The sequence below is a fragment of the Cygnus atratus genome, chromosome 24, assembly GCF_013377495.2.
Source record: "Cygnus atratus isolate AKBS03 ecotype Queensland, Australia chromosome 24, CAtr_DNAZoo_HiC_assembly, whole genome shotgun sequence".
NCBI classification, from domain to species: Eukaryota; Metazoa; Chordata; class Aves; order Anseriformes; family Anatidae; genus Cygnus; species Cygnus atratus.
In genome coordinates, this window is record NC_066385.1 from 3109858 (window position 1) to 3136250 (window position 26393).

The 26393-nt window shown below is 63.5% G+C and overlaps 1 protein-coding gene across 2 annotated transcripts in view; it reads left to right on the plus strand.

Moving 5' to 3' along the window:
- The first annotated feature begins 4692 nt into the window (after positions 1–4692).
- PLEKHA6 (pleckstrin homology domain containing A6) overlaps positions 4693–26393 on the plus strand; it is a 48729-nt gene continuing 27028 nt past the window's right edge. The window contains exons 1-3 of one of the 2 annotated variants that reach the window (XM_050715326.1): positions 4693–4755; positions 5165–5241; positions 5639–5696. The gene's annotated coding sequence lies outside the window, so the exon portion shown is untranslated. The remainder of the gene's footprint in view (positions 4756–5164; positions 5242–5638; positions 5697–26393) is intronic. The other variant, XM_035561415.2, reaches the window with a different exon arrangement.

Sequence of the window (26393 nt, forward strand, 5' to 3'; positions counted from 1 at the left end):
ACGAAGCTGTTGAGGGACCAGTTCCTGCTGTTTCTTCCACACATGCAGTCTGAGCAGCTCCGGGTGGCACTATTTTAAGCTGAATCCCAAAGCCTGTCTGCAGAGAAGAGAGCTGCCATGAAAAATAGCCAATGCATACACAGCAGCATCAGGAGAAAAACAGGACTTTGATGTTCCGTGCGTCTGGGGAGGTTTGTGTAATAGGATGAGCGTGTTTAAAATTACCCCGGCCCAGCTGCTCCCACCCTGCCGGCTGCGTGACGGCCCCGCGTGAGCTCGTCTGCACCCTGTGGGCAGTGCTGGCCAGCTTGCTTCCCCGAGGCTGGAAGCTGAGGCAGCTCAGTCGGGAAGAAAACAGCTGCAGCCTCGAAGCTTTTTGCATGCAGGGAGCAGCCTTCGGCCGAGAGCAGCTGGGACGAGGTCCCGGGCCTCTCGCACACCGTGCCAGGAAGGGACAAAGCCGCAGCGGGGGCTCGCGCCGTGGCTGCATTCAGCACCTTTCCCCCTTCCTGGGCACGCACCAGGCTGCTTATTTTAAGCTTGCTGCTTCGGGTTGTGTTCCAGCTCGGATAATTTAGACCAGATCTGAGGTTAAGGCTTCTGGCGAGGGGGAAGCACGAGCAGATTAAAGAGGTTTCACTTTCAGAGCTGGGGGTGTTTTGCTGGCCCCTCTCCATGCCTCCTCCAGTGCAGGCTGGTGGGAGCTGCAGTAACAAGCCTTACACGAGCTCGGAGAGCCTGGGGTAGGTCTGGGAGCTGCTGCTTGCCGTGCCAGACGTTAAATGCGTTGCTCAGAGTGGCTGTAAGAGGCTGTTAAACATCTGCTTGCAATCTCGCTGTCTGGGCTCCGTCACGCCAGCTGGGTAGGACCCACCGAGCTGCACCCACGAGCGCTCCCAGCAACGGCGTTCGCTGGCCCCGTTTATCAAATTAGGAGCACTTTGCAGCCAGGCACAAGGAGCACTGAAGCCATTAGCCTCTCTGCTCCGCTTCTCCCTCCTGCTTGAGGGGGTTCCTGGCCTCACCACGAGAGCTGGGAGCACCAAGAGAGCAGTGCGCTCCCGCTGCCCATCGGCGCGCAACAAGGTGGCTCCGGTGAGGTGGTGACCGTGTCCTCGGCCTGGCTCTGCGCAATCTTGGAGCAATTAGCCGAGCACCATGTAATGAGGTGCTGGGAGAGAGCAGATGAGGATCCAGGGGACGGGCTGCAGCGGTTCCTTCACCAAGGCTGCAGCGTGGGTGAGCTGGGGAGGGAGCAGCGCTCGCAGCTTCGGGAGTGCTGCTGACCTGCGCTGCTGCGGCTGCGTTTCTGGAAGGAGCTGGAGAAAAGCTGCTGTCCAGGAGGTGGTGCCAGAACCGTACCGCAGCACCCGCAGCCCCGGCACGCTGCCCTTGGCTCTCACCCACCGCCTCACCTCTCGGCAGGGCAGGGCGCGAAGGTGAATGTGGGGCCGGTGCCACAAGCCAGCCCTTTCTAAGCCAGCCCTTTCTTTGCAGAACCACCCGGCTTTGCGGCATTCCTCACGTCTGACTTGCGAGGGCTCCACGCACGAAACTTCTCATGCCTTCATTTATCTTCCCCCAAAAGGGCAAGTTGCCCTCAGCGAGCGTGGAGCTGGGTGTCAGACCGCAGCTAACGCCAGACAGCCTCTTAAGTAACAATTAAGCCCCAGCGGTGCCGGTGTCACCTCATTGCTCACCCAGCACGGCCCTTTTCCGCGTGCTTTGCTTCCCTTTTGCTTTTGTTCTGCCCATGATCCCTGCCACCGTGGCTTGAAGAAAAGGCTCGGCACCAGGCACGTAGCAGGAGGTGTCCACCGGTGGCTGCTCTGCAGGGCTGGGCAAGCTGAGGTCCTTCCACCCAAAGCAGCATCACCCAAAAGCTGTTTCTGAGCGCGCAGCCTCCCTGCAGTGGGCTGCCCTGCTCACCCAGAGCTCCTGGGCTTTTCAGGGGCTGTCTCCTGCAGAGGACTGACGCTACAAGCAAGTAAATCCACAGGGCTTTCTTCCCCATCTCCTCCATAGGCCTGGTCCTGGTACAAATCCCTTTTGGCACTGGTGTGCAGGGCTACAGAGGCAGCGAATGTGGGATTTGGCTCTCGGGATGGTCCCATAGGAGATTGGGAATTCCCTGCTAAAGGATGGATGCGGTGCACGGGGCAGAGGTGGCGGTGCCTGGCGCGGGGGGGGGGACCCCGGGACCACCTGTGGAAACATAAGAAACGAGCATTTTTCCCAAAGAAAACGTCGGTGTGCGTCTGCTTGCTCCTAACCTGTGTGGTAACAAACGAGGAGCTTTTAAAAGGGTTTAAAACCAAATGAAAACAACAAGCCCTGCTGGTATTTCCCCTTTGAATTTCCATTGGATTAAGTTATAAAGAAATGGGGAAAAGGTTCTCCTGTGGAAAACAATAAAAGCTGATTTATTTACCTGGCAGAACAGAGCCGGGAGCTGCTCGGGATTCTTGGCTGAAGGTCCGGCACAGCCCTCCAGCAGCCTCCATGGCGCTCACCCCTGGGCTCGAGCAGCTCCTGCTCGCTTCTAGCATCCGATTTCTTACAACAGTCCTGGTTGGATGAGCCCATAATTGCCACAAATGACTCCAAAATGAACAAGGGGGATCTTGATGATACCCATGGCCAGGGAAACGCATCCCTCCCTGGGCGTTATGGAGAAGGAAGGAAATCTTTGAGGATCTTTGAGCTTATCTCGCATGGACCCTGACCATGACATCCCCTTGAGGGACGTGCGAGGGTGATTCTGCAGTAATCGGGGAGATTTTGCCCTGGGCTTGGTGTTAAGTGCCGTGCCCTGCGAGCTCTTAGCCCCATAGCTGCAGAGCAAGCCTCTTCGGATCTGCTGCTCCTAAAGTTTCTGTTCCGTGTCTGTAGAGACGAGTGGGCACCGGCTTTGAAAGCTCTCGGTCCTGAAAGCTGCGATGGAGAGAGCTCCGGGCACCCTCGGTGCCTCTGCAGCAGTGCCGGGAGCCGTGCCCGGAGCTGCTGGGGGATGCAGGTCACTGCAACGTCCACGCCGAGGACTAATCCCCTGCAAGCAGTGAGTCAGGTTGGAGGATACTCTGAGTAAACGAAACTGCTGGCAAGTGGCCGCTGGGACAGGCTGGCTGGGAGGAGAGCTTTGTTTTCAGGAGTGCCCTCGTCATCCCCAGAGCCTCCCCGAGAGCTGGAATGGGATTAGGGCAGTTTAGGGACCGACCTCTCAGCAGCGTTTTGACTTTGTGAAACTGTTCCTGCCTTGAGCCAGCTTGGGCCATCTCCCGGCACAGGGCTGACGATGGGGTTCCCCTATATTAAAAAAAAAAAAAAAAAACATGATGGGAACAATTTAACATGGCTGTGTGGTCCCAGGGGACGGGTTGTCCTGCGATGAAGCAGCACAGCACCGAGCCAGCACGAAGCCCCAGCTGCATTTTGGCTCCCCCGGGGCCACACCGTGACCCCCCCCTGATGTCAGGGCACATCGTGGTGCCAGAGCCCGTGGAGCTGCCCCGTGGGCTCCGTGGCGGGGCCGGGGTGGCCGATGGGGCCGTGATAAGGGCGGTGACGCCCCGACCTCGCTCGCGTGGCCGGGAGCTACTGGGGCGGGTGCGGCGTAACGCTATCCCTGGGGCTCAGCCCGAATTCGGGCAAGAAGCCCAATCTTGCAACAAGGCAACGTGTCGCTGTTGTGGTGCTTTGCACCCAGGTTTTTCTCCCATGAAATGGAGCCTGCCCCGGTGAAACAATGCTGGGGACGGGGGCATCATCCCCTGCCCCGCCGTGGTCCCGTTGCTCTCCCAGTGGGCTCGCTGGGTGTGTTTTTCTCACCCAGGTATTCAAAGAATTATAGGAAAATCCTTCCCAAGGCTTTGGGTGAAGTGTTTTCCCAAATCCTGGCAGGGAACAGCTCTGAAGTGAGGACTGTGCTTAAGCTCAGCAGAAGTAGCCCCTTCGGGGACCAGCTCCTGCCTTTTCCTCTCGGGCCCCTCCTGAGCAAGCGCCTTCCTTCCTCCTTGTGCCATGAGAAACTTGGACAAGGCGCCGCTGAGACACGAGGGCAATTGCCGCCTTCACAGTCACCCAGCCCAGGTGCCTCCCAGACCCCACCTTTCCCCTTAAAAGACATTTAATTGATGGCTAAGAACAAGCAGAGAGAAAATACCCACTGGGCAGCTCCGAAAGCGCTGCAGATAATCATCAGGGTGCCCTACATACTGCCTCTGCTTGGCTGCGAGATCAGACGGCGAGAAGAATTTGACATTGTTTAAAATGAACAGGAGAGGGAAGGAACAACTCCATAATTACTCACCCGGAGTTAATTGACGGTAATTACACTGAGTAGGCAGGGGAGGAAGCTGCGATGGGCTAGCCCCGCAGAGTCATCCGGGGAGCCGTGCCTGCTCCGCTGCCGCGCAGGTGCCCTCTGAACCCCGGCTCGCGGGCGAGGTGGCAGCCTGGCTCCGAGGGGGTTAACTTGATGGGTTTGGTTTTCTTTTTTTCTTTTTTTTTTTTTTTTTTCCTCTTCCCTCCTTGGTTATTTGCAGCAAACAGAGCCCGGGTGGAAGGTCTGAGCTGAGCAAGTGTTTGCTCGGGGGGGGACCAGGAGCTGGCTCGCACTTCCCGAGCCGCGCGGGGAGCGGAGGACGGGGCTGCCCCGCGCCCGCTGGCCCCGATGGCCGATGACATCGAGTGGCTGGACCTGCCGGGCAGGTGGACCTACGGCGTCTGCGGGGACGGGCGCATCTTCTTCATCAAGTACGGGCCTGCCTGGTGGGACCGGGGGTGCCAAGGGGACGGGGCTGGGGACGGGGCGCGGTGGGCAGGTGGGGGCTGCGCTCCTGGCTTGGCACACGGCTGGGGGGGCTGCAGGGGGTGGGGGGTTTAATCCAGGCTGGGAGCAAGGGGTCCTGCCTGCTGCAAGCCTCAGTGTCCAGCTGCTTTCTTATCACTTGTGGTCATCTCTGCTTGCTCCCCTTTTCTTCCTTCTCGGGGCTCGCTGCTGTCCCGGCTGCTGCCTTGTGGATGCCGTTCACCTCTTTCCCTAAAATCTGCTCCTTTCCTTTCCTTTGGCTGGAAAAGTTTCTTGTGTTGCCAAGCCCCCACCCTGGCAAAGGGCCTCCCCGAGCCCCCCATGGTGCTCACTGTCTCCCCTTGTCTTCCACAGCGACGAGACCAAGTCCACGAGCTGGGTGCACCCCAGCACGGGTTACTCCGTCCAGAGCGGGCACTTCTCCTGCGCCGGTAAGGGACGGACCCTGGCTCCCCGTGCGTGCCCCCTGCCCTCTCTCAGGGCAGCTGGAGGCGTGTGGTGAAACGCTCCAGAAATGCCTTGGAGCCCCCCGAGCAGCTGGGCGAGCAGGGGTGGGTTTTGGGGGACAGACTTGGAATGAGGTGCGAGGCGATGCCGCATTTCTTGGAGACGCACGAGCCTCTGTAACCCCTGCGGTGGGGTTGGAGAGGTGTTCCCGGGGGGGTCTTAAGAGCCCCTTTCTGCAGAAAGACTCCCTGCGGTCTCTGAAACCCACGGCTGGTGGGACAGGGACCCAACGCTCCCCTCTCGTGCAATACCCGAAGCAGGCAGTGGCGATGCAGGTGGGGGTGAGGAAGGCTGACCGCCGCTTCTGCTGTGTCCTTCCAGGGCTGCCCCGAGGCTGGGAGGTGGACACCACGCTGCACGGGGGCTTCTACTTCATCAAGTAAGTGACACGGGATGGGGGGAGCCACTCTCTCCTGCGTTCAAGTGCTGTTTGCAGCCTTGGAGGATGCTGCTCCCCACCTGCCTCTGCCCGGAGCAGGGCGCTGTGCTAGCAGATGCGGGGTTTGTCCTGCAGCCTTTGGGGTGCTGCTCCTCCTGGTCTTACCTAGACCACAGCAAAACGCCTGCCTGCGCAGCACGGGCTGGTTTAATCCACGTGGAGTGCCAGGGCGTGTGGTTTGGGAGGTTTTTGAGATATCTCTTGCTGGAGGATGGGGCTGGGGTCTGCGCCGCTGGTGTGTGCCGAGGCGTGAGATGGGAGAGGGGCGGGTGGGTGCCCGTGGCTCGTCCCACGCTGCTGTGGCTGTGGCAGTCCCACAGGTACCAGCAGCTGGAAAAAAAGCAGAGCTGTGGCCTTTCTTCCCCAACTCTCTGGCTCGGAGATGGCAGTGCTGCAGCGCCTGTACTCCTGCAGACGGAGGTTTCCTCTCTGCAAAGTGCAGACGTCTCCCTTTGTGCTCCCCTCGCCACAGCAGCCACCCAAGGGCTCTCGGCGGAGGCAGCAGGACCTGCTCCGCGCCTGGCCCCGTGCTGCAGGCAGCTCCTGAACCACGTTCCTATTTCGGATGCAAATGTCTCTTCTGAGAGCTTGGGGAGCTTGGGGACATGGGGGCGAGCCAGGCAGCCCCCTGCCCTGCACCAGGCACTGCCTCTGCCCTTGGGGAGGGTCCCCAGAGCCCAAGGGGGATCCTCCAGGACACTGCCCCTGCAGAGGGGAGCTCAGTGCTGCCAAGCTGGCTGTGCTCACTGGGGATGAACTTCAGGATCTGGCCCAGAGCCCTTCCCTCTTTCACGTTGCCCCATGCCCCCTCCCTGCCTCCAGCCCCAGAGCCTGGACCCTTGCGGGGTGACGGAGGTGTCTGGACAGCCTGGGGCTGTCTCGCCTCGAGCAGGGCTCCGGGTGAGGTGAGGGCACCTCAGCCAGGACCTTTGAGCCCGTCCCTATCTGCCGGGCGTGCTGTGTGCTCAGACCGCACTGAAATCCCCAGGTGGGCTGAGGGCTGGAGCCAAGCGCCGCGGTTATCCAGCCCGATCCGCCGAGCGCAGCCGAGGTGTCCTGGAGTCAGCCCGGGCCGTGAACAACGCCGGGAGCGGGGCTGGCTCAGGGAGGGCCTGTGCTGGCAAACCTCCCGTTCAGGTCTGAGCGTCTGCGAGGAGCCGTCCTCCCCACCGTAGCCGTGTGCTCGATGTGCTGCTCATGCCCCTGGTTCCCCACACACCACGGCAGCGGGGTTGGGGGGGGGTGCGGTGGCTGCAGGCGAGGGGCTGCGACCCCAGGGGCTCCCCCCGGCTTTGGCTGGGCCAGCTCCTGCCCTTTGCAGGAGCACCCAGGAGGTGGCAGTGGGGCTGGTGTGGCCGTGCATGCCCTGCACGTTGCTGCACACATGCACTGGGTCTGGCTCCGGGGACGGGGCTGCTTCATTGCTGCGGTGGCCGGGGGCTCGGCGCGATGCTGGGTGCGCTCCCACCCGCGCCAGCCCTGGGTAGGGGAGGGCAGCGCCCGGCCCCCGCCTTGCTGAGTGCTCCTCCTGTGGGTAAGCGCGGCTACAAAGGGCCCTTTTCCACCCCGCTCCTGCCTCCGGCTCTCTGCCCGGATGGTGCCAGCAGAAGAAAAGGCCCCGCTGTGTCTGCGCCTTCGGGCTGCGACGGGGCTGGGGACAGGCAGAGCAGCACCGGGGGGCTTCGGTCCCTGTGCAGGGGGGTAGGGAACAAATAACACATGTTGCTGTGCCCTGCCCCGGGCTGGGGGGGGTCCCACAAGAGCCCCCTTTGCTCATGTGCTTCCTGGGCTGTTTGATGCCTCTCGGGGACGGCAGGGGGCTGCAGGACCCCCGCAGTGAGCCTGGGCTGGCTGGGGAGCAGGGGGGTGCCTGGGGACAAGGACCAGGGAGGGGGGAGGACTCGCAGGCACAGAGTGGGGTCCCTGCGCTTGGGAGGGTGATGGGAAAATGCAGGATGCAGGGCATCCAGTGAAAGCTCCCCCAGCCCCTAATGCCTTGTGGCTAATGGTGGGATTATAGGATTGAGGGCGGCTGTGGGGTTTTCCCTTCCAGAGGGCCCCCTCCCTCCCCGCGCCAGCCCAGATGGGTGGCACACGAGGGGTCCCTGCACGCTGCGGGGTCTGAGCCCCCGGGCTGGGTGCGGGCAGGGTCCCGGCTGCGGTGCCTGGCGGCTGTGGCCAGCAGAAGTAGGGCAGTGCCATGGATCGGGGCACGGTGCCATCGCTGTAGGGCTGCAGCTCTGTGATCACGCAGCTCTGCAGCCCAGGAGCTGCCCTGCTGCTGCGGGCTGGGGGCTGAGCGGGGATGGGGAAGGGGCCTTGGGGCCATGGAGCAGTGGGTTGGTGCCCCAGGGGACCCCCCCGTGGTTGCTGTTTCGCCGCCCAGCCTCTGGGCACCCCCTCCCCCCCAGGGTGCTCTCCCCAGGGCGCAGAGCCTGGGGGTGCTCCTGACCCCCCTGCAGCAGGGTCCCATGGGCTGTGTGTGTGTGCAGATGGGGACCCCCACCCCCAGAGATGTAGGATGCGGGGGGGAGATCGTGCCCCCCCAAATCAGGAATGCAGAGGGGACACAGCCCTGGCTGTCCCCCCATCCAGGCAGGGGAGCGGGGTCCTGGCTGCGCCCCCGAGCGATGCAGGGTGGCAGCAGGACCCCTTCTGCTCCCCCAGCACCGCGGGGGGGGGGTCCCAGTGTGCCCCCCCCCCCTTCCCCAAATGACACGGGGGAGGGGGGGGCAGCAGTGCCCAGGTCCCCCTCGGGGTGATGCCTCGGTGCGGTGCGGCCCCCCTGGGTGATGCCTGGGGGGAGCCGTGCGGTGGCTGCGGGGGTGTCCGTGCGAGCCCCCCCGCGTTGCTCGGTGCCAGCCCGGCATCACGTGCTGCTCGGCGGCCCCCGAGCATGCCCAGCTCCTGCTCTCGCTCCCGCTCGGGCTCGGGCTGCGGCTCCAGCTCGGGCTGGGACTGAGCGGGAGGATGCTGAGCCCCTAGGCGGCGGGGGGGCCCCGGCCGCTGCCCACCCCGCACGGTGAGTGCCCCCAGGGCTGCCTCCCCAGTGTGGAGTCCTTCCTCCCCCTCCTCATTCTTCCCTGGGGGGCTGCAGGGGGGTCCGGGGGGGTGGCAAAGCATCCTTCCCCCATTGGGATGTGTGTCGTGGGGCAGGTGTGGGGGGGTCCTCACTAAGGGGCCTGTGCTCTATCCGGGGGGGGGGGGGGTCCAGCCCCCCAGGGGTGTCCCGATTGTGCCCCACAGCCAGCACAGGGTGTGCAGCAGGGACTGGCACCTCCTGGCTGCCTGAAGGGTTGGGGGCCAGGGTCCCCTGCATGGCTTCACCCCCCCTGCCAGGATTTTGGTGAGATGTGGGGACCCCCTTCAGCCCTCCCCGTGGCGCGTCTTGCCTGCTGTGTGCCTGCTTGTGTTCCCAGCCCCCCCCCCCTGCGGCTGCACCTTGGGGTCCCCTGGGCTTGGACTCAGCACAGGGCCTTTGGGAGAGATGTGGGCTTTCTTTTTAGGGGGGGGGTCTCTGCACCCTAAAGCCCCTGTGCTCACAGCTGGGGGCTCAGACGGCTGCGATCCCCCCAGCCCTTGGTGCTGGGGTCGGTCCCACAGCTCGGCCGGGCGCTTTGCCTGTGGTCGCAGCCAGGATGGGATAAAATTGATGGAGCCAGAGGTGTCTCCTGGCTGCTCCCCAGGCACCCGAGTGCTTCCCTGGGCTTCGCAGCTCCATTTTTCTGCCCACTTGTTAGCAGGAGCCCCCCCCAGCCGCGGGCAGCAGCCAGGTGCCACTGCTTGCTGGGCCCCCCCGGCGCTTTTTAGGTGTCTGGCGGTGCCGGAGACAGGCAGCGCGAGCCGCAGCGGGTCCCCCAGCAGTCAATCGCAGCTTTGTGGTGCTGCCGCCAGGTCTGGAGGAGCTCGCTCTGCTCCTGATATCACATGATGGTGCGTCTTAAATAAGCCACGAGTCTGTTAAACCCGGCTGTGCTCGCCTCTGAGCCTAGCGCTGGTGGAAGGGGTCGGGCTGGCCGCCCTCTGGCATCCCCCCCCCCAAACCTCGCCAGGGTGCAGGGGGGAGGCGCAGCCCCCCAGCACCTCTTTGCAGGGTCCCCACCCCCTCTCCGAGGCTGTGCTTTGGGTTCGTGCCGGCAGTGCAGGAGGCTCCCATGCATGGTTTGATTCCGGACTGCCTGGTCCCTGCCACCTTGCCCATGACGCACGCCGGGGTCCCTTGGGTGCAGGGGGGCTGCTGCTCCCTCCGCAGGGCTGCTGGAGCTGCTGCGTGATCCCCCCGAGTGGGCAGGAAGGGAGGCAAGATGCTGTGCAAGGCACAGGCCCTGCAACTGCCGCGGGGACGGGGTGTGTGGCCACCCCAGGGCGTGCAAGGGAGCGGGCAGCCCTGCTGCGGGGCAGGCGCCGAGGGGAGCAGGGTGGTGGCACTTGCTCGGGGTGACAGTCCCTCCAGCAGGGGGGCTGTTGGTAGGCACTGCGTGTTGCTCTGCAGCTGGCAGTTAGCAGAATCCGTTGGTTTCTCCCAGTTCCTCATGCGCAGTGTGTTTGCATCCCGTTGCGTCCTGCTTTGCATCCCGCCGTGCATCCCAGGGCCACGTGCAGGGCAGAAGCTGGGCACCCCGCTCTCCAGGAGGGGTTGCTCCTGCTCGCCTCCCACCTGCACCAGTCCCTCCTTTGCTCTATTCGGGGAGCACTGGGGCTTCTCCACGAGGCCCCGATGGAGCCCCTGTCCCTCCTCTGCAGCCACCCTGTGCTGGAGGGGGGGGGGGAAGGCGCCTGGCCACAGCCCCCACCCCAAGCCAGCCCCTCAGGGAGCCAGAGCTGGGATTAGGACTCATGGAGAACGGGCAGACGAGGCATTAAAATTCTTGAGCGTCTGCTAAAAATCACACAGCGAGCGCAAAGCCTCTCCCCTGTGGCCGGGGCTCTGCCTGCTTTATCCAGCGCGGGGTAGGGCGAGCAGGATGCCTCCATCCCACGCTGGAGAGGAGACGGCCATCCCGCTGCACCAACCCCGAGCACCCCATCGCAGCTCCCTGCATCCCCTGCCATCCCATCAGGGCTGGGGTGAAGGGTCCCAGCCCTCCCCGGGCGAAGCAAGGCGCAGCGGTCCCGCGGGGTGCTGGCGAAGCAGGCGAGCCCCGTGCTGGCGCAGCTCGCCGCGTGGGCTCGGGCAGCCAGGCTGGCGCTGGCCTCGCTGGAAAAACCGCGTTTTCCTGGCGAGTTCCCATAGAAACCGTCGGGAGCAGCAGCAGGGCTCGGGGACCGAGGCAGAGGAGGCAGGGGCAGGCGCGGGCGGACGGGCGAGCCCCGTGCCCGGTGTTGCGGGAGGAGGAAAGGGGGCAGCCGGAGGCCGTGCCCTCCCCGGGATGCTCCCTGCTGCGGGGGGAGATGCACCAGCATCACCCCATCCCTCCGCAGCGCCGCTGCGTGTGTGTGTGTGTGTGTGTGCAGGTGTGCGTGTGAGTGCGTGTGCCCCCGTGCACGCCGCTGGCCCCCGGCCAGCCGCCGGTGCAGCCAGGCCTGGCACGGGAGGGATGGTGCAAACATCGCCCAGATGGGCAGCACGGGGCTTAATCCCTCGCCGGGCTGCCGAGGCCAGCTTAACCCTTAGCAGCCGGGCTGGGGCTTGGTTTTATTTTGTTTTTATTTTTTTTTCCTTCTCCATCTGTGCCCCCAGGAATCAGCTGGGGATCTCTCCTGCCTGTCTCTGCTCGCTGGAGGGGAAAACACAGCTCCTCTCCGTGCCCTCTCCCGCTCCGGCATTTGTAGTAGCATCCCCCCTTCTGTTTTCCCTGGCTTGAAACACGATAATCCGCAGCAGGCAGAAATAGCACAGGGAGGAATGCGCCGGCTCCTCTTTAGCCTTGTTTTTCCCCAGCATCTGACAGCTCCGTGGCTGCACGGGGAAGCCCAGCGCTGGCACGGGCAGCACCGCAGGCGGTGCCGGGGACGCGCCGAGCCCCCTGCGTGCGCCAAGACCCCTGCGCCAGGGGCAGCAGGGATGCCGAAACTCACCGGGGTCGGGTTGGCCGTGCTGGGGCCCGGGTTGTGCAGAAAGTCGTTTTTTTTTTTTTTTTTTTTTTTCTCTCCTGGTTTTTGGTGTGGTTTTGGTTGTGTCTCAGTTTTCGCCCTGCAAGGGGAGAGCAGCTGCTGGGTGAGGTTAGGTGATCGCAGCGGCCGGTTGTGGCCTTAATCTGTGAATTTAGCAAAGCTCTTTAATAAAGATTCAAAGTCACCAACTTCTCAATTAAGGGATGAGACAGCTCTTGATCCGTGTTTCTGGGTCAGCCGGAGAAAGGCCGTTTAAGACCTGGCTGATGGCTTGCCTTTGATGTTTCTAAAGGAGACGGCTTTTGAATAAACACCTTGCTGGTGCAGCAGCAGGCAGCCTGCGTGGCTCCCTCACCTCCGCAGCAGCACCCGGAGCCCTGAGACCCGTCCTGAGCCGGGGGGAAGCCTCTGCCCCGCTGCCACACACCATGGGGGGACACACCGTTAGGTCAGGGCACGCTGGTGGGCAGCAGGCAGAGCCCCCGGCCCCGCCAGGGTGCCACCGCTCTGCGCAGCCTGCTCTGGGGCTGGGTGGGCTGCACCCCGCCAGGGTCCCCGGCTCCCCGGTGACTCTAGGGTGCTTCTAACCCTCTGTTTACTTCAACAGCAGCCGCTCGCATGGGTGTTAATTGCAGGAGCTGGCAAAGCACTAATTAGGGGATAATGAGACGGCTTTTGTGTGTGCCTGGCGTCCCGTCGACAGGACAACCGCCCTGCTCCAAACACGCTTCACTGTGTCCGTGATCCCTGCGCCGTGTCCGTGATCCCTGCTCCGCGATCCTTGGGCTGTGCACTGGGCCATGCCCTTGATCCCTGCTCCGTGTCCATGATCGCCGCTGCCTCACCTCCCCGCTGCCGTGCCCAGGGCTGTGGGCGCTGGGTGCTGCTCCCTGCCTGCCCCGCTGCTCCGTCCTGGCACAGCTCGGGGTTTTCTTCCACCCCCTCCCGATGCCCCCACTTCAATGGGGTCTCAAGCGAAGCTGCCTCATGCTCCTGTGTTCTTTAGAGTGGGGGGGCGGGGGGTTCACCTCGCTGCTGCTGAATGGCTCGGGTGCAGCTGGGCTGCTCTGAGCCCCCGAGTCCCGCCGGTAATTCAGTGGCCGGCAGAACCTTTGCGGCGCAGCCCTTTGCTCTCGGAGCAGGGCGGCAGGATCCGGCCGAGACGGGGCTCAGGCTGCCCCCTCCACTGCCACCATCTCCCCTCCCGATCCTCCCAGCGTCTCCAGCCCCCTTATTGTTGGGAAGGAGCTCAGGGTAGGGGATGGGGCCTCGTGCAGCGTTGGAGCAGAGCATCCTCCCCCTCGCCGGCCGTGCACCCGCATCCTCCCGCGGCGCGCAGCCCTGGCACCCATCTCCTGCTGCTGCCGGAGCCGCGCACGCCTGCCGAGCAGCAGAGGCTGCTGTTCCTCTCCTCCTGCCTGCAGTCGCCGGGGACTCGCAGCCGGCGTTCCCCTCCTCGCCTCCCTTACGTAAGCACCGGCAGCAGCAGCAGCAGCGCGGCAGCTCGGGCAGCTCAGCACCGCCGGGGCCTGGAGCCTCGCACCGGCCGCTGGCAGCCAGGTAAGGGTCACCCCGCACCACGGCTGCAATAGGCGAGGGGCCGCTGCTGCCTCGGCCCCGCGCTCTGGGTTTTTGGGTGCTGCAGCGGCACCGGTGGGCTCAGCCCCGCGGCGGTGGCCCTACGGGCGCAGCTCCCACCCAAATCCGCGAGGAATGCGCCGTGCTCGGGGCCGGCAGCCAGCAGAACAGCCGGGACCAGTCTGGCAGCACCGGGAGCACCGGGTGCTGCCTCCTGAGCCGGCTCGGCCGGTTCTGCTCCAGCACCGCGCTCCCCGATCCCGGGGCACCGGCCGGGCGCCTCGCCTCGGAGCAGCCGTGCAGCCGAGCGATGCAGCGGGCGCCGGGCTCAGCACCTTGCTGGGTGCCGGGCCCCCAGGGGACGCTGCTCGGCGCCGGGCGAGGACGGGGCGTGTGTGCCCGCGGCACTGCGCTCTGCCACGGAGACGGTGCTGGGGTGCAGCATCCCGGGCGAGGGGGAAGGAGCCGAAAACCTCCACCCCGATACGTTGCCCCCAGCAGCCCCGTGCTGGGCATCCGAAAGGGTTTGGAGGTGCAGGGTTTGGAGCCGCCGAGCTCCAGCCGGCGGGTGCGTGGTGCGGTGATGTGATCCGGCAGGCGAGGGCTAATTACAGCCCCAAACGGGCTGGGTTTAAAGGGCTCTCCCGGCGCAGGTGGCGTGGGTGAGGGCGAGCCTGGCCGCAGCCCCGTGCAGGCTCAGCGTGGTCGGTTGTGCTGTGCTCGAGTGGAGCTGAGCTGGATCTCACTGGGGCCTGAGCTACTGGGGGCTTGTCCCAGCCTCCCCCCATGCACCGTGGTCTGCGTTTACTGGAGGTGAACCGCCCCTGGATTTTCAGGTGCTCCCTTCCAGTGGTTTATAAAATCCTTGGCTGGTTCGGAGGTGGCAGGGCTGTGCTTTATGCATGCCTTGGGTGCCTGGAGCAGGGGTGCAGGATGGGACCGGGGTGCTTGGGGCAGCAACACATCGCTGCCAGCTCCCACTGGAGGAGCCTTGAAGCATTACCGGCCTCTGCGGGGCAAAGCCAGGGCCGAGGCTGCCCGTGGCCACACAGCTTTGCTAACTTGGGTGTGGAGTTGTGCCGCAGGGACGTGACATTGCCCCACGTGCGTGGTCCCCAGCCGGGACCCTCGCCCCAAGGTCCCGCAGTGCTAGGGGGTGCTCTGCCCCCTCCTGCTGAGGGAGTTTCACGGGGCATGGCAGGCTCCCCCGGGCCATCTGCTTTGCGCACTGAAACTAATTTTCCAGCCTTTATTCTTCCGGAGAATTTGAAAACGCGATTGCACCCTCAGGGCCCAGGAAGCAAATCAGGAGATACAAATCTGCGAGTTTCGCGTGCGTCTGATGATTTCCATTCGCACGGTGCCAGACTGCGGGGCCGGGGGTGCTGGGGTAGAGCAGAGCAGGGTCCCAGCACCCCCCCAGCCCCACGCTGGCTCTTTCAAACCACACCAGTCTCCTTGCAGCGCATCCTCTGGATCCTCCATGTGAGCGTGGGATTTCTTTTTCTTCCTCTTTTTTTTTTTTTTTTTTTTCTTTTTCTAAATGCATGTTTTGTGAATGTGCAAATGCAGTGACCTTTCGTGGGGGTCCGCCCGGAGCTCCAGCTCTGGCTGCCGGCTGCTCTCCCGCTTGTCAGGGAGATGAGGGATGCGAGAGCTACGTGCGAACGCCGGGGCCTCTGGGCTCCGACGCTCAGCTGCTATCACGGTGATGAGTTCCCGGAGGGGAGGAGAGGGCTCGTTTCGCGTCTCTCCCCGTGTGCCGGGAGATGCCAGGCCCTTCACCAGCCGTCAGCGCTGCTGCCTCGCATCCTGTCCCCAGTCCCTGCCTCCCCTCCCTGCCAGCTGCAGGCTGTTCTTGGCGTGACCTTGTCCCTGCTGCCGTCAGCAGGAGGCTCAGGTGCTGAGCGTCCCTCGGGGTGGGCAGCCGGGGGCGGTGCTGGCTCAGAGGGTCCCATCCTTCCCGTGACCGCCAGCCCCGCACGCTGTCCCCTTTCCCAATGTCCTTGGGCACGAGATAGGGCCGGTGGCCTCCTCGGGGCTGCAGACGGGCCTGGGCGAGCCCTCCGCAGATAAGGGCCGTGCCGGCGGGGAGCAGGAATGTCGTGTATGCGGTTAAAGTTCACCTGCTCCTAGGGGTCGTCCCTGTCGTGGAGGGTCTGGGGTGGCTGAGAACTGGGCAGAGTGCCCTGTCCCCATCCCCAGGTGGCTGTGGTCCATATTCCTGGTCACTGATGGCACTGGGCTCTTGGGTCTCCCGTGGGGATGCTCGGCAGCAGTGGGGGCTGAGATGGGGACACAGTGGCTAAGACAGAGCCAAAGTAAAGCCCCAAAAAGGAAAGGATCTTGGAGGATGGCGTGGGTGCAGAGATAGGGGACAACCAGTGCACAAGTGGGGAAACTGAGGCACAGAGCCAGCATGGTGGGATTTAAGCCGGGAGCACCCTCTAAGACCCAGCACCTCTCTGCTGCATCTTGTCGGTGCTCTGGACTGCTCCTGAGGTTTCCTGGTCTCTGGGTGTGCACGCGTGCAGGATCTGGCACCCAGCAGCCCCATTTCCTGATCGGGCTTTGGGCGTTCCTGTAGGATAATTATTCTGTAATTGCTCTGTAATGAGGTAGCAATCCTGCGGCGGGGCAGTGCTTACAAAGGGCTTCCCCAGCCTGGGCTGCACCCCGAGCCCCGACCTCCTCCTCCTCCACAGGGTCCCCATGGGCGGGTGCCCCTTGTCCTGGGGGCGGGATGGGGAAATCTGGGGCAGGATGTGGTGGAAAAAGGATTCCTCATCCCCTTCCTGCCCTGCTCCTCCCAGCCAGGGGCACTGGAGCAGTGGCTGGGGGCTGGCTGTGTCCGTGCGTCCCCGAAGCGCTGGCACCGGGCTGGCACGGAGCCCTGGCACCTACCAGCGCTGCTTTCACTCCCCCCTGGCACCACCTCCACTGCCTCCGGGGCCCTTTGGGGATTTCCGCCGACCCGCCTTTGCCTGTCCCCGCTGGCACCGCCGCCACCCAGCTGGCGGGCGTCCGGCCATGCCCGATCCCACTGCTCAGGGCTGGCACTGTTGGGGACAGAGCTGTCCCCTCCCCATCCCCGAGCCCCCGGGGTGCTGCTTGGGTGAGCTCCCAGCGCCCTGCTCTGTTTTTAACGCACCCTGCAAAAAGTGGAAGAAGCAAACAGTGGCCCCTTCCCAAATCTGGGTTCAGAGGATGCCGCTGGGGACAGCGGAGCTGCCACGTCCGGAACGGAGCGTGTCTGGTATTTATAGCCTGCCATGGATGCCACGAGGCAAACAAGCATGGAGAGAAAGGGGTTGTTTTGGTCTTCTTTGTATTTATTCTTTTCCAAATCTTCCTCCTTTAAAGGCCAGGCTGGCTCTGCACCCTCCGGCCCTGGGCTGGGGCTGCCCTGTGTTGCACCCCCCGAGGGTTGCTCGTGCCCCGATTTTTGGGCAGCCCACACAGCTCCTCTGCAGCGAGAGGAACCAGGAGGAGAAGCCGGCCGAGGTGGGGTCAGGTGAAGTCCACGCTTGCTCTTGGGGGTTTGCTTTCCTCGGCAGCATCTCCTCTTTCAGGCCAGCTGAGCAGCGATGGATGATTAGCAATTCCAGTTTTTATTGCGAGCCCAACGCGGCCGCATGTTGCGTGCCTCTCCCCGTCGAGGTGGAGCTGCTGCCAGGTTGTCTGAGACAAATTGTTTGCTTTGCCGTGTGGTTCGTGTGCCTTTTTTTTTTTTTCCCCCTCTTTCCTCAATCAAATAGATGCTCTTATTTGGAAACAATGAGCAACTGTTGGAGTGTGAAGCTAATGAATCTTTTAAAGCTCATCAGAATGAGAGGTTGCGTGTGTGCCGCGGGGGCCGGCGAGTGCTTCCCACCCTGGGCATCCGAGGGGCACCGCGATGGGAGGCTGCTGGGGGGGTCCAAGGGGTGCGTGGGGCACTCGGTCCCACTCTCCTGGGATCATCGGTCATGACCCGAGCCCACCTTCGTGGCTGGAAGGGGCAGGGATCAGCCCCTGTGCTGGTGAGTGGGGGAAGCATTTGGGGTGTGGATGCCGAGACCTTGTGCAGCACCCCTCAGCCTTGGGGGCAGCGCGGTGGGACAGCGGCTGCCCCATGTTGCAGACTGGAGGAAAGGCTTTTGATAGCAGAGAGGCTGCTCGGAGCCTTATCTTATCCCCTGTGTGCTGGGCTTATCAGCAGACATGCTTGTCCTGGAGATAAGGGGGACCTTGGGTTCAGGCAGGGGCTGGCTGGGGGAATTGATGCTGTGTGTGCTGGTGCTGGGCATGCAGCACGGGCATGGGGGGCTGAGTGCCCCTTGGTGGCCGGGGTACCGGTGAGGGTCCCCCAAGTTTTGGCTCTCTGATGACCGGGAGCATGAAGCAGCTCCCACCCGCTGGGGGGAAGATGCTCCTTTGGTTGTGCGGCACAGAAACTCCGGGGACGGGAAGGGTGCACAAGGTTCAACCCCATCTCTTGTTCTCTTTAAGCAAAAGAAAATTCCCCAAATAATCCACCCCAACCCTTCAGCCAGGGTCAAAGTCCCGTGGAGTGGCCCTGGGAATTAAATCCCTGCCCGAGGCCGTCTCATCCCCATCGTGCCCAGCGCAACCTGAGTGCTCCAAAAGGCAAATTTGCTCTCCCAAAGAATTGTCACAAGATCCTGGGGTCAGGGTGCTGCGTGGGGATGGGTCCTGGTGCCCTGCGCCGCGGCAGTGCTTCGGTGGGGGGCTGCTGGGGCAAGGGGTGGCCCTGCCCTGGGAGGAACGGCACAGGGTGCTGGGTGCGCAGGGTGCTGGGTGTATGGGATCTGGTGGCGGAGCAGAGACCGGCACGTCTCCACGATCAGGTGGGGCGATGGGAGAGGAGGAGGCAGGTTGTGGGGCGCTCCCCGCGCGCAGCCGGGCCCTCGTGCTGCCTGCTCGTAAACAGGCTGTTTTTGTTTGCACCGCAGCAGCGCCCGCGGCCGCTTGTGCAACCGGGGCGGGGAAGCTGGCTCAGGGCTCCTTTGGGTTCGTTACACCCGCGACAGAGAATCCTCAGCTGGATCCAGCCCCATGAGCTTGGGGAGCACAGGAAAAACCTGCGCTGGGCTCGTGCCCCCTGCTCAGCACTGTGCTCCTGGCACAGGGATGTCGTGCGCAGTCGCGTGATGGTGGGGTCGCCATGGTTTTGGCCACAAAGAACCTCTCCGTGCCAAGGATCAGCTTCTCCCCCAGCAGGCAGAGCAGCCTTGGGACTCCCTTTTCCCCAGGGTAATGCACAGGACCAGCCCCACGTCCCCAAGCAGGGTGCACGGCACAGCCCCGCTCCCGCTCACCCCACAGGCAGGTGCAGGGATGAAGCAAGCAGCCGCGCGTGCAGCCCAGCCTCGCCGATGGTATGTGGCTGCCCCAGTTCTGGGCTGCAGGTGAGCCTGGAGAATTGGGAAAAACAGGGCAGGGTTTTGTCTTCTCAGGAGTTTCCTCCTGCTGCAGGAAGCACGGCCGTGGTGGCGCTGGCACGAGGAAGTCCCGCAGTGGCACAGGATGGCCGCGCTCCGGTTATCGGCCACAGAAGCCCTGGCAAGCAGAGGGTTTGCTGAGGACACCAAGCAGTGGGGACACTCGTGGGCACTGACCCCAAGGGTGAACCATGAGCTCTGTGGCACTAGAGCAGTCATGGCACAAACATATGGCATCGCTGCCCGGCTCAACCAAATGAGGGATGCAAAATTGCTCGTGACCAAGGGCAAGGGCACCCCCTATGTTTATCCAGCACAGTGCCAAGCCCCTCTGTCCTGTAGTATGAGGTTAAAAATGTACTGTTTGCTTTTCCCCTGCTGCCAATTTTGGCATGCAGGCAGGCGGTGCCCAGCCAGTGCCCACCGCAAGGTCCCTGCCCCTTCCCCAAGACACACCGAGACGCGAGCGTGGAGCCCAGTGGCAGAGCTGCCTGAGGAATGAAAACACATCTGAAGCATGACATAAACCAGCGCCAGGCTCTGCTTTGAGCCTGAGCCAGCACCTTTGGGGCCAGGACTGGCGGCGGAGGGCTCGGGCAGCATTGGCGGGGGCTCGATGGCGCGGCCATCCCCAGCGGAGGGCTGGCGAGCGCCTGGCGTGGCTGGGAGCAGGCGGGAGTGGCGTGAGAGCCGGCGCGCACGGGGGTGTGTGTGTGTGCGAGCGCCTGTTTATATACGAGGCAGCCAACCTGCAGTCTCAGATTTCAGCCCTCGCTTATCAGTCCTTGCAGCGTTTGGACGTGGCGGCTCTCCGAGGCGGCTGCTGCTTCCCCCTTCCCTGCCTTCCCCAGGGCTCCCCACCTCGGCACCGCTCCCACCTCCCTCCCCACGCCAGCACCACGGCTCCCGGTGAGCAGGTAGGGTGAGCCGGCCAGGGGTGCTCTGCCCTCAGAGTCTGGTTTGAGTTTGGGGGGTTTGGGGGCCTGGGGATGGAGGAAGAGCCCCCCGGGGCTGGAGCGAAAGGGCTGGGGTGCCGGAGGGGTCTGCGCTGCTGCGGGGCACCAGCGAGGAGGACGGCTGCAGAGCTGCTCGAGCAGCACTGGAGGGGCTCGGAGCTGACACTGGTGGGTACATATGAGGTGGGGGTTTGTAGGGAGAGGGCTGGCAAACGTAGCCCCAAATATCAGCAAGTCGGAGGCAGCGTGCCCATGGGCTGGCAGCGCGTCCCGCCGGGCACGGCACGGCACCGGTGTGCGCGGGAAAGCCCGGCTGCACTCTGCCAGGAGTTAAACCTAAGCCTTGTGGGGAGCTGCAGGGAAGGTGTGGCGGCGCCGATAAGGTTGGCAGGGCTGGGAGTGGGGCAGAGGCAGCTGAGAGGGCCGGGCACGCTGTGCGTACACACGGCTCCGCTTCCAGCCAGGATGCGGGCAGGGATCCTGCCCCGGTGGCGGTTCGTTGCGCACGCTGGGCTGGGAAGGGTTGTGCCTATGCTCTGCATCACGCTCTGAAGCCTGGCAAGAGCCAGACCCTGCTCAGAGCTGAGCCATTTGGGGGTAATAATCCCCTCCTCAGCTGCTGGGCTCCCCCTTGGGTGTGCGTGGCCAGGGATGTGGTGATTTGCGCCGAGACCCGTCCCACTTTTCCGTGTCTGCCCAGGAGCAGCTGGGTTGTGTGTGGCAGCGAATCTGCCTCCAGGGCTGTGGCAGCGCGTTGTGTTTTGGAGCAGGTGACCGAGCTGTCACCGTGTCTCTCCTCCTATCTCCGGCACCCTCCAGATAAGGCAGGAAGCATCCACCAGCAAGGTGGGTGCTGCTGCCGGGCGGTGCAGGATGGCTGTGGTTTCCGTCCGGCTGCTCCCAGCCACGCGTGGGGATGTCCTGGAGGTGGGAGCAGTCTCCCCGCTGCTCTGCAGTGCTGGAGGGTGGTGGGGTCATAGCTGGGCCTGATTCTGGCACCATCCTTCTCCTTCCTCCCCTGTTGCTCCCCTGCTGACAGCATGCTGCAGGTCAAAGACCGGGCTCTGGTCTGGAGCAGAGTGCTCCCTCCTCCTGGATGGTCCTTTGCTCCGTCCTAGTGCCGCAGGGCCACTAATTAATTAATTCTGTGACAAGGAAGGATCATTAGCAGCTCCTGACAATGGCCGGTGCAACACATCGCTGGGATGTCAGCTCTGCTGTCCCTGCACGGAACCTGCTCCGTCCTGCTGGGGCAGGAGTGACACACAGGGGGGGACAGTCCATCTGTGCAAGCCAAGGGCACAGCTGGCTTTCTTCCACTTACTGGTCTCCTGGGACGTTAAATCCAAACCTCCCAGTTCAATCCCTTGATTCGCAGTGACTTCCTCACCTCTTGGTCCACAAATTTCAGCCAGATTTAGCTGGGGACAGCAATCTCGACGCATGGTCCTACCAGGAGGGAGCAGGCAGCGGGGCGTGAGCAGAGCTGTGGCTCCGCGCAGCAGCACGGAGGAGGATGAACGGCTTCTCTTTCAGCGCAGTTTTTTTTATCTGTTCCTGAAGCTGTAGAGAATCCACCACGGACACAAAGCCATGAGAAGCAGGAGCTGCTGGGCTGCCTCGGGGTGAAGGTGGGCGCCTGGCTGCTCTTCCCACCCGTATCGGCCCATCTCTGCCCTCTGGAAACTCGGCACAAGCCTCTGGGCTCTTCCCAGCACTGTCTCCCCGGAGCAGAGCAGTTCCTTATAGAGAGCAATAACCAGGCTGGCTCATCTCGACTGGGACAAAGATGAAACCTGATGCAACTCCCCCGGGGGATGCTGCGGGCAGGTGCGGTGCCACGGGACGCATCCAGGCTGCGCAACCGCCGGCTCCAGCCCCAGCTCGGTGACTCCCATCCCTCCTGCTTCCCTCCCCGGGCACGGCTAAGGGCACCGAGGTCCCTGCCAGGCTGTCACCCCCTGCTTGGGGCCGAGAGCAGTCTCAAAGCCTCCCCAGGATGGGGATGGAGGCTGTTCAGGGCTGCAGACGGAGCCCGGAGCGCTGCATCTCCCCGCCTCGGCGCGGGGAGGGCCGGGGCTGTGTTTATTTACTCGATGCCGGGGGAGAAAGGGGAACTGGCAAGAGGCTCGCTTGCAAATGGGATTTCTGGGAAGTGGAAAGCTGGCTCGCCTTCAGCCTGGAACTGTCCTGGTTTCCAATTGGAAACATCCCGTGGTGACTAAACTTCATTCAGGGGAAGATCCCGTTCTGCAGAGCTGCAAAACCCGCCCGCGGCGGTCGCTCTGCTGCGGGGGTGGCAGCGGGAGGGTGACAAGGGAAGGGCTGTTTGGTGGCAGAGGGGGACAGCTCGGCCTTGTGCTGCCTTTGCACCAACGTGGGAGATTCTGAGGGTCCGGTCCGCAGGGGTAGAAAGTGTTTGCGGCTCCCTTTGCTTTTCCCTGGCAAATTTCTTGCTTTTCCCCCTGCAGCTGTCCCCGGGGCCAGCTGCGAGCACTGGTGAGGATGTGGTCGGGGTGCTGGGAACCAGCTGTGATTCACCAGCAGGCTGTGCCCGCCTGCCCCAGCCACAGCCCTGGGACACCGGGGCGTGGTGGGCTGGAGATAGCAATAAACCAGGGCCCGGCCATCCCAAAGCACCGGCACCGCTGCTGAGCCAGTCCTGGTGGCAACGGCCGGGCTGAACCCCAGGCTCCCCGGGCGTTTAATGGTTTGTGGAGGAGGTTAATGGCTGGATACGCAACGAGCCTGGTATTGTATCACCTGCAGGCTGCGCCACAGCGGTGACGGGTGAGCTCTCACCAGTGTTGATAGGAACCGAGGGCGTCCAGCCCAACCTGCCTGTCGGAGCTGTGCCGGAGCACTGCTTCCTCCACTGATGGATGGGAGAAGGATCGCCCTCCATGGGCCCTTCTCCCATCCCAGGGGTCTGGCAGCCCCTGATGGCTGTGCCGGAGACTTACCAGCAGCGGGAGGTGCCTCGTTTGGCTGCAGATTGTGGGGCCGCTGGGGTTTGCTCAGAGCGCCCTGATTTCTCTGCTCTGGTGATGCACGGGCAGGGCAGCTGGTGATGTCCCCCGTTTCCCCCCATGCCAGGATGGCTCTGCCACCAGCCAGCCCCGTGTCCCTGCAGAGGACAGCCACCGCAGGGGTGAGCTTGGCAAGCGGAGCTGATCCCGAGCCTGGCTCTGTGTGTTTGTTTTGGTCTGAAATCTGTTTGTTTATAAACAAACCGCCAGGTTTGGGGAGCCTTTGGTTCCTGCCCTGCTTGTGCTCAGGGGCTGGCGGTACGGACACATGCGCAGCCGTCTCAGGGGCTTGGGGCTGGCGGTGACAGGGTGGCAGCACCAGGACGTGCAGCAGGTGCTGCCGTGCCAGAGGTGCCACGCTCTGCTCCTGTGGTGGCTGTTCCTTGGCACTGGGAGCAATTTGGGCTGCTCTGAGCATTGCAGACACGCTGGCACCCACATAGAGCTTGCAGGATGCTCCCCACAGCTGTGAGCCAGGCTGTGGGTGCCTGCAGGGACAGAGAGCCTCGGCCACCCCGCGTGGGGCCCGGCAGCCTGGTGCTGCTGCCCGCACTGTCCTTGGGAGTTGTTTGGCGCAATGCACTTGCACAACCGCCACGCGTGCGCTCTTGCGTCACAGCACGGTTACAAACTGTTCTGGGGCTTGTGGAGGCACAGGATGAGACCTAAAAACAGCGAGTTTCCCCGTACTCTTTCATCACACCTGCGAGAACATAAGGGAAGCATGGCTTTGCACGAGGAAGGCAACCGGGACAGCAACCACACCGCTGCTGAGGAGGCTGTCGGGTGGCACACGATGGCAACCCAATGGCACGGGAGGCACCGAGGCCCTGACCTGCTCCTGCTCGGGGTAAATCCCCGCGGGGCCACGTGGCCGTGTCGCGGTGGGCAGAGCGTGGTGAAGCCCAGGGGCACGTGGGCCTGTTTGCAGAGATCCGAGCGCACTGCCGGCCTCCACCCCGCCTCACCGCTGCGGCAGGTGTGGGGCTCGGTGCCGCGCCGGCCCGGCACAGCCAGCTATGCCAGGAATGCGCCGAATGCGTCGGGGCTTGACTGCGGGCGGTCTGGGCGCAGAGCAGCCCGTGAGTCACTCAGAGGGCTGGCAGCGGCTTGGTGCAGCCCGCGAGCTGGGGACGAGGCAGAGGGGTGGCAGCCTCGTAGTCCAAAGCCTCCCCAAACCCAAATATGTGTGGGAAGCACCCGCCCTCCCTTCTGCAGGAGGAGCGAGGACAGGTGATGCACCAAGGCCATGCAGGGCTGCAGTGGTGGCAGCGTGGCCCAGCAGCTGGCAGCAGCAGCATTAGCACAGTGATGCACCACATCGTGCCCCCAGCACCCTGGGGTGCTGCAGGGGTGACTTGCATCCATCTGAGCACGCCCTCTGCTCGTGCACCCGAGTGATTTTCCCTAATTGAGGGGTCTCTGGGGGATCCGACAGGCAACAGCAGAGAGTTTATAATTTAGACAAAAATAATCAAGAGTTTCTGTGGGGAATGGAAAAACCTATCGGGTCTGACTGCCCCCAGGCTGGGGCTCAGCCCGCTCGCTGTGCTCGTGCTGCACCCCAAGAGTGGGAAGAGCAGCACCCAAGGGCAGAGCCCTCAAAACCCACTGCTGGCAACAAGTGGGACGCTTCCTGCACCCTGTATCACAGCTGGGGGCATTGCACCCTCGAAATACTGACAGCTCGAGGTGTTCTCAAGGAGCTGGTGGCTTCGCATCTTGTGGGGGTGCTCGTTGGGCCACCCCATGCATGCTTCCCTGGCCAGACGGGCTCCGTACCTGTGGGTGAGCGGGCGCCCCAGGTGGGGTGGGTGCCAGGGGCTCCTGTCAGGTCCAGGGGAGGAGGCAGCTCCCACCCGGAGGCAGCCATGAGCATTTGGGTGCAAAGCAGCGTGATGGGAGCAGTCAGCCTGGCACAGGGTCTGCTGCCCCGGGAACGGGAAATCCAAAGCCCTGCCCATATGCAAAGGGGCCGCGCACTTCGCAGGCGCAGGGCAGCCGAGCCCCGCTGCAGGCAGATCTTATCAGCCAGCTGCATCTGCGCTTATTTACAGCTCACTCCTGTCTGTGGTTTTTTTTTAGCCATTTGATGGGCTTATATCCTGATTAAAACCATCCCTCCAGCAGCCCTCCTGCTTTCCAGCCTGCGCAGGGGTGGTGCCGTGCAGATGTTTGGCCAAGGCTATTTCTGAGCACTCGCAGCTCGGACACCCCCGGGGCCGCAGCCGGGGCTGAGCTGCTGGAGAAGCCGAAATTCGCTGCGTGTCGGTGTCTGAAACCCCGAGCCGTGTGCTGCTGTGCCGGGGGGGCTGTGAGTACCTGCAGAGCCACGGAGTGGGAGCGGGGCTGTGCAGGCGCTGGGCAGCACGGGCTGGGCGCAGGGGTCATTGCTTCATTATCCCAGGCAAAGGGGAGAGACGGGGATGGGGACGGAGGTGCAGAAGGCCCCTTGCACTGGGGGGTCTCCTCCAGGGGTTGTGCTTCTTCTGTGCCATTTTGGGGTCGCAGGGGGATGCGGTGGCTGTATCAAGCCAAGTGTGAGGTGTTGGTGCGCCGGGGCCTGGCACGGGGTGCTCGGGGCCGCTGCTGACAGTATGGCACAAGGTTAATCATTCAGCTGCTCACAGGTCAGGTAACAGCCAGTGGTGGGAGGGGGGGACGTGTGTCTGTCCTCTCCCCCCTGCCTGGGGAGTCCGTGCAGGGAGGAGATGTCCCTGCCGTGCTGGGTTAACCCTGTCCCCGACAACGTGCCCGGTCCTTACTGCAGATGGTGGCGTCTGCTAACGGGGACAAGCGCCCTTCCCAGCACGGAGCCACGGGGATGGTTCTGGCTCTGCTCTTCCAGCTGCGTGCTGCACAGCATGACCGTCCTGGCAGTGTGTTGGGTGCTCTGTTCCTGCCCCCGTGGGTGCTGGCATCGTGTCCCCTCGGCCAGCAGCCCAAGCTGCTCGCCCCGCGCAGCAGCCCCGGGAGCTGGGCTGGCCCCGGCACGGCCGCGGGAGCTAGGAGCTGTGGCTGGGCTGTAAACACGCTCAGATGAAGCTACAGCCACCGGATTTCCTTGGAAATGCTGCTCGCGGAGCTCCGGGACCTCTCCATCCCCAGTCCCAGCAGTGAGGAGGGGATGGATGAGCCTCATCCCCCTCCCTGCCGCGCTGTACTGCTCGTCGGGGTGCTGAGAGTTGCAGGGTCTGGTCCTGTGTGATGGCTGCTGCCGGCTGAGCTGGGTGCAGAGGCAGGATACGGCCCTCAGGGCTGCACGGGGACAAACAGCACTGCATGGGGATATGGAGCAGTTTGGGGTGCACAGAGACAGGACTTCGCAACCCCCTCCAGTGCAGCTGTGTCTGTTTGCAAAGCGGGGAGATGAGAGGAAGGGTGTGCACGAAGCTGCTCGGTGCTGCGGGGGTGACCACACGTCCCTGGGGGTGCAGAGCCCCTCGGGAGCCCCTCTGCATCCCCAGTGTCAGCGGTGTGGTGACATGCCAGGGACTTTCGGGGCACCGTGTCCAGCGTGAGTCAAGGCTGCCTGCCCACGCCGGGCCCGGAGCAACGCGGTGCTGATGGGGTTAA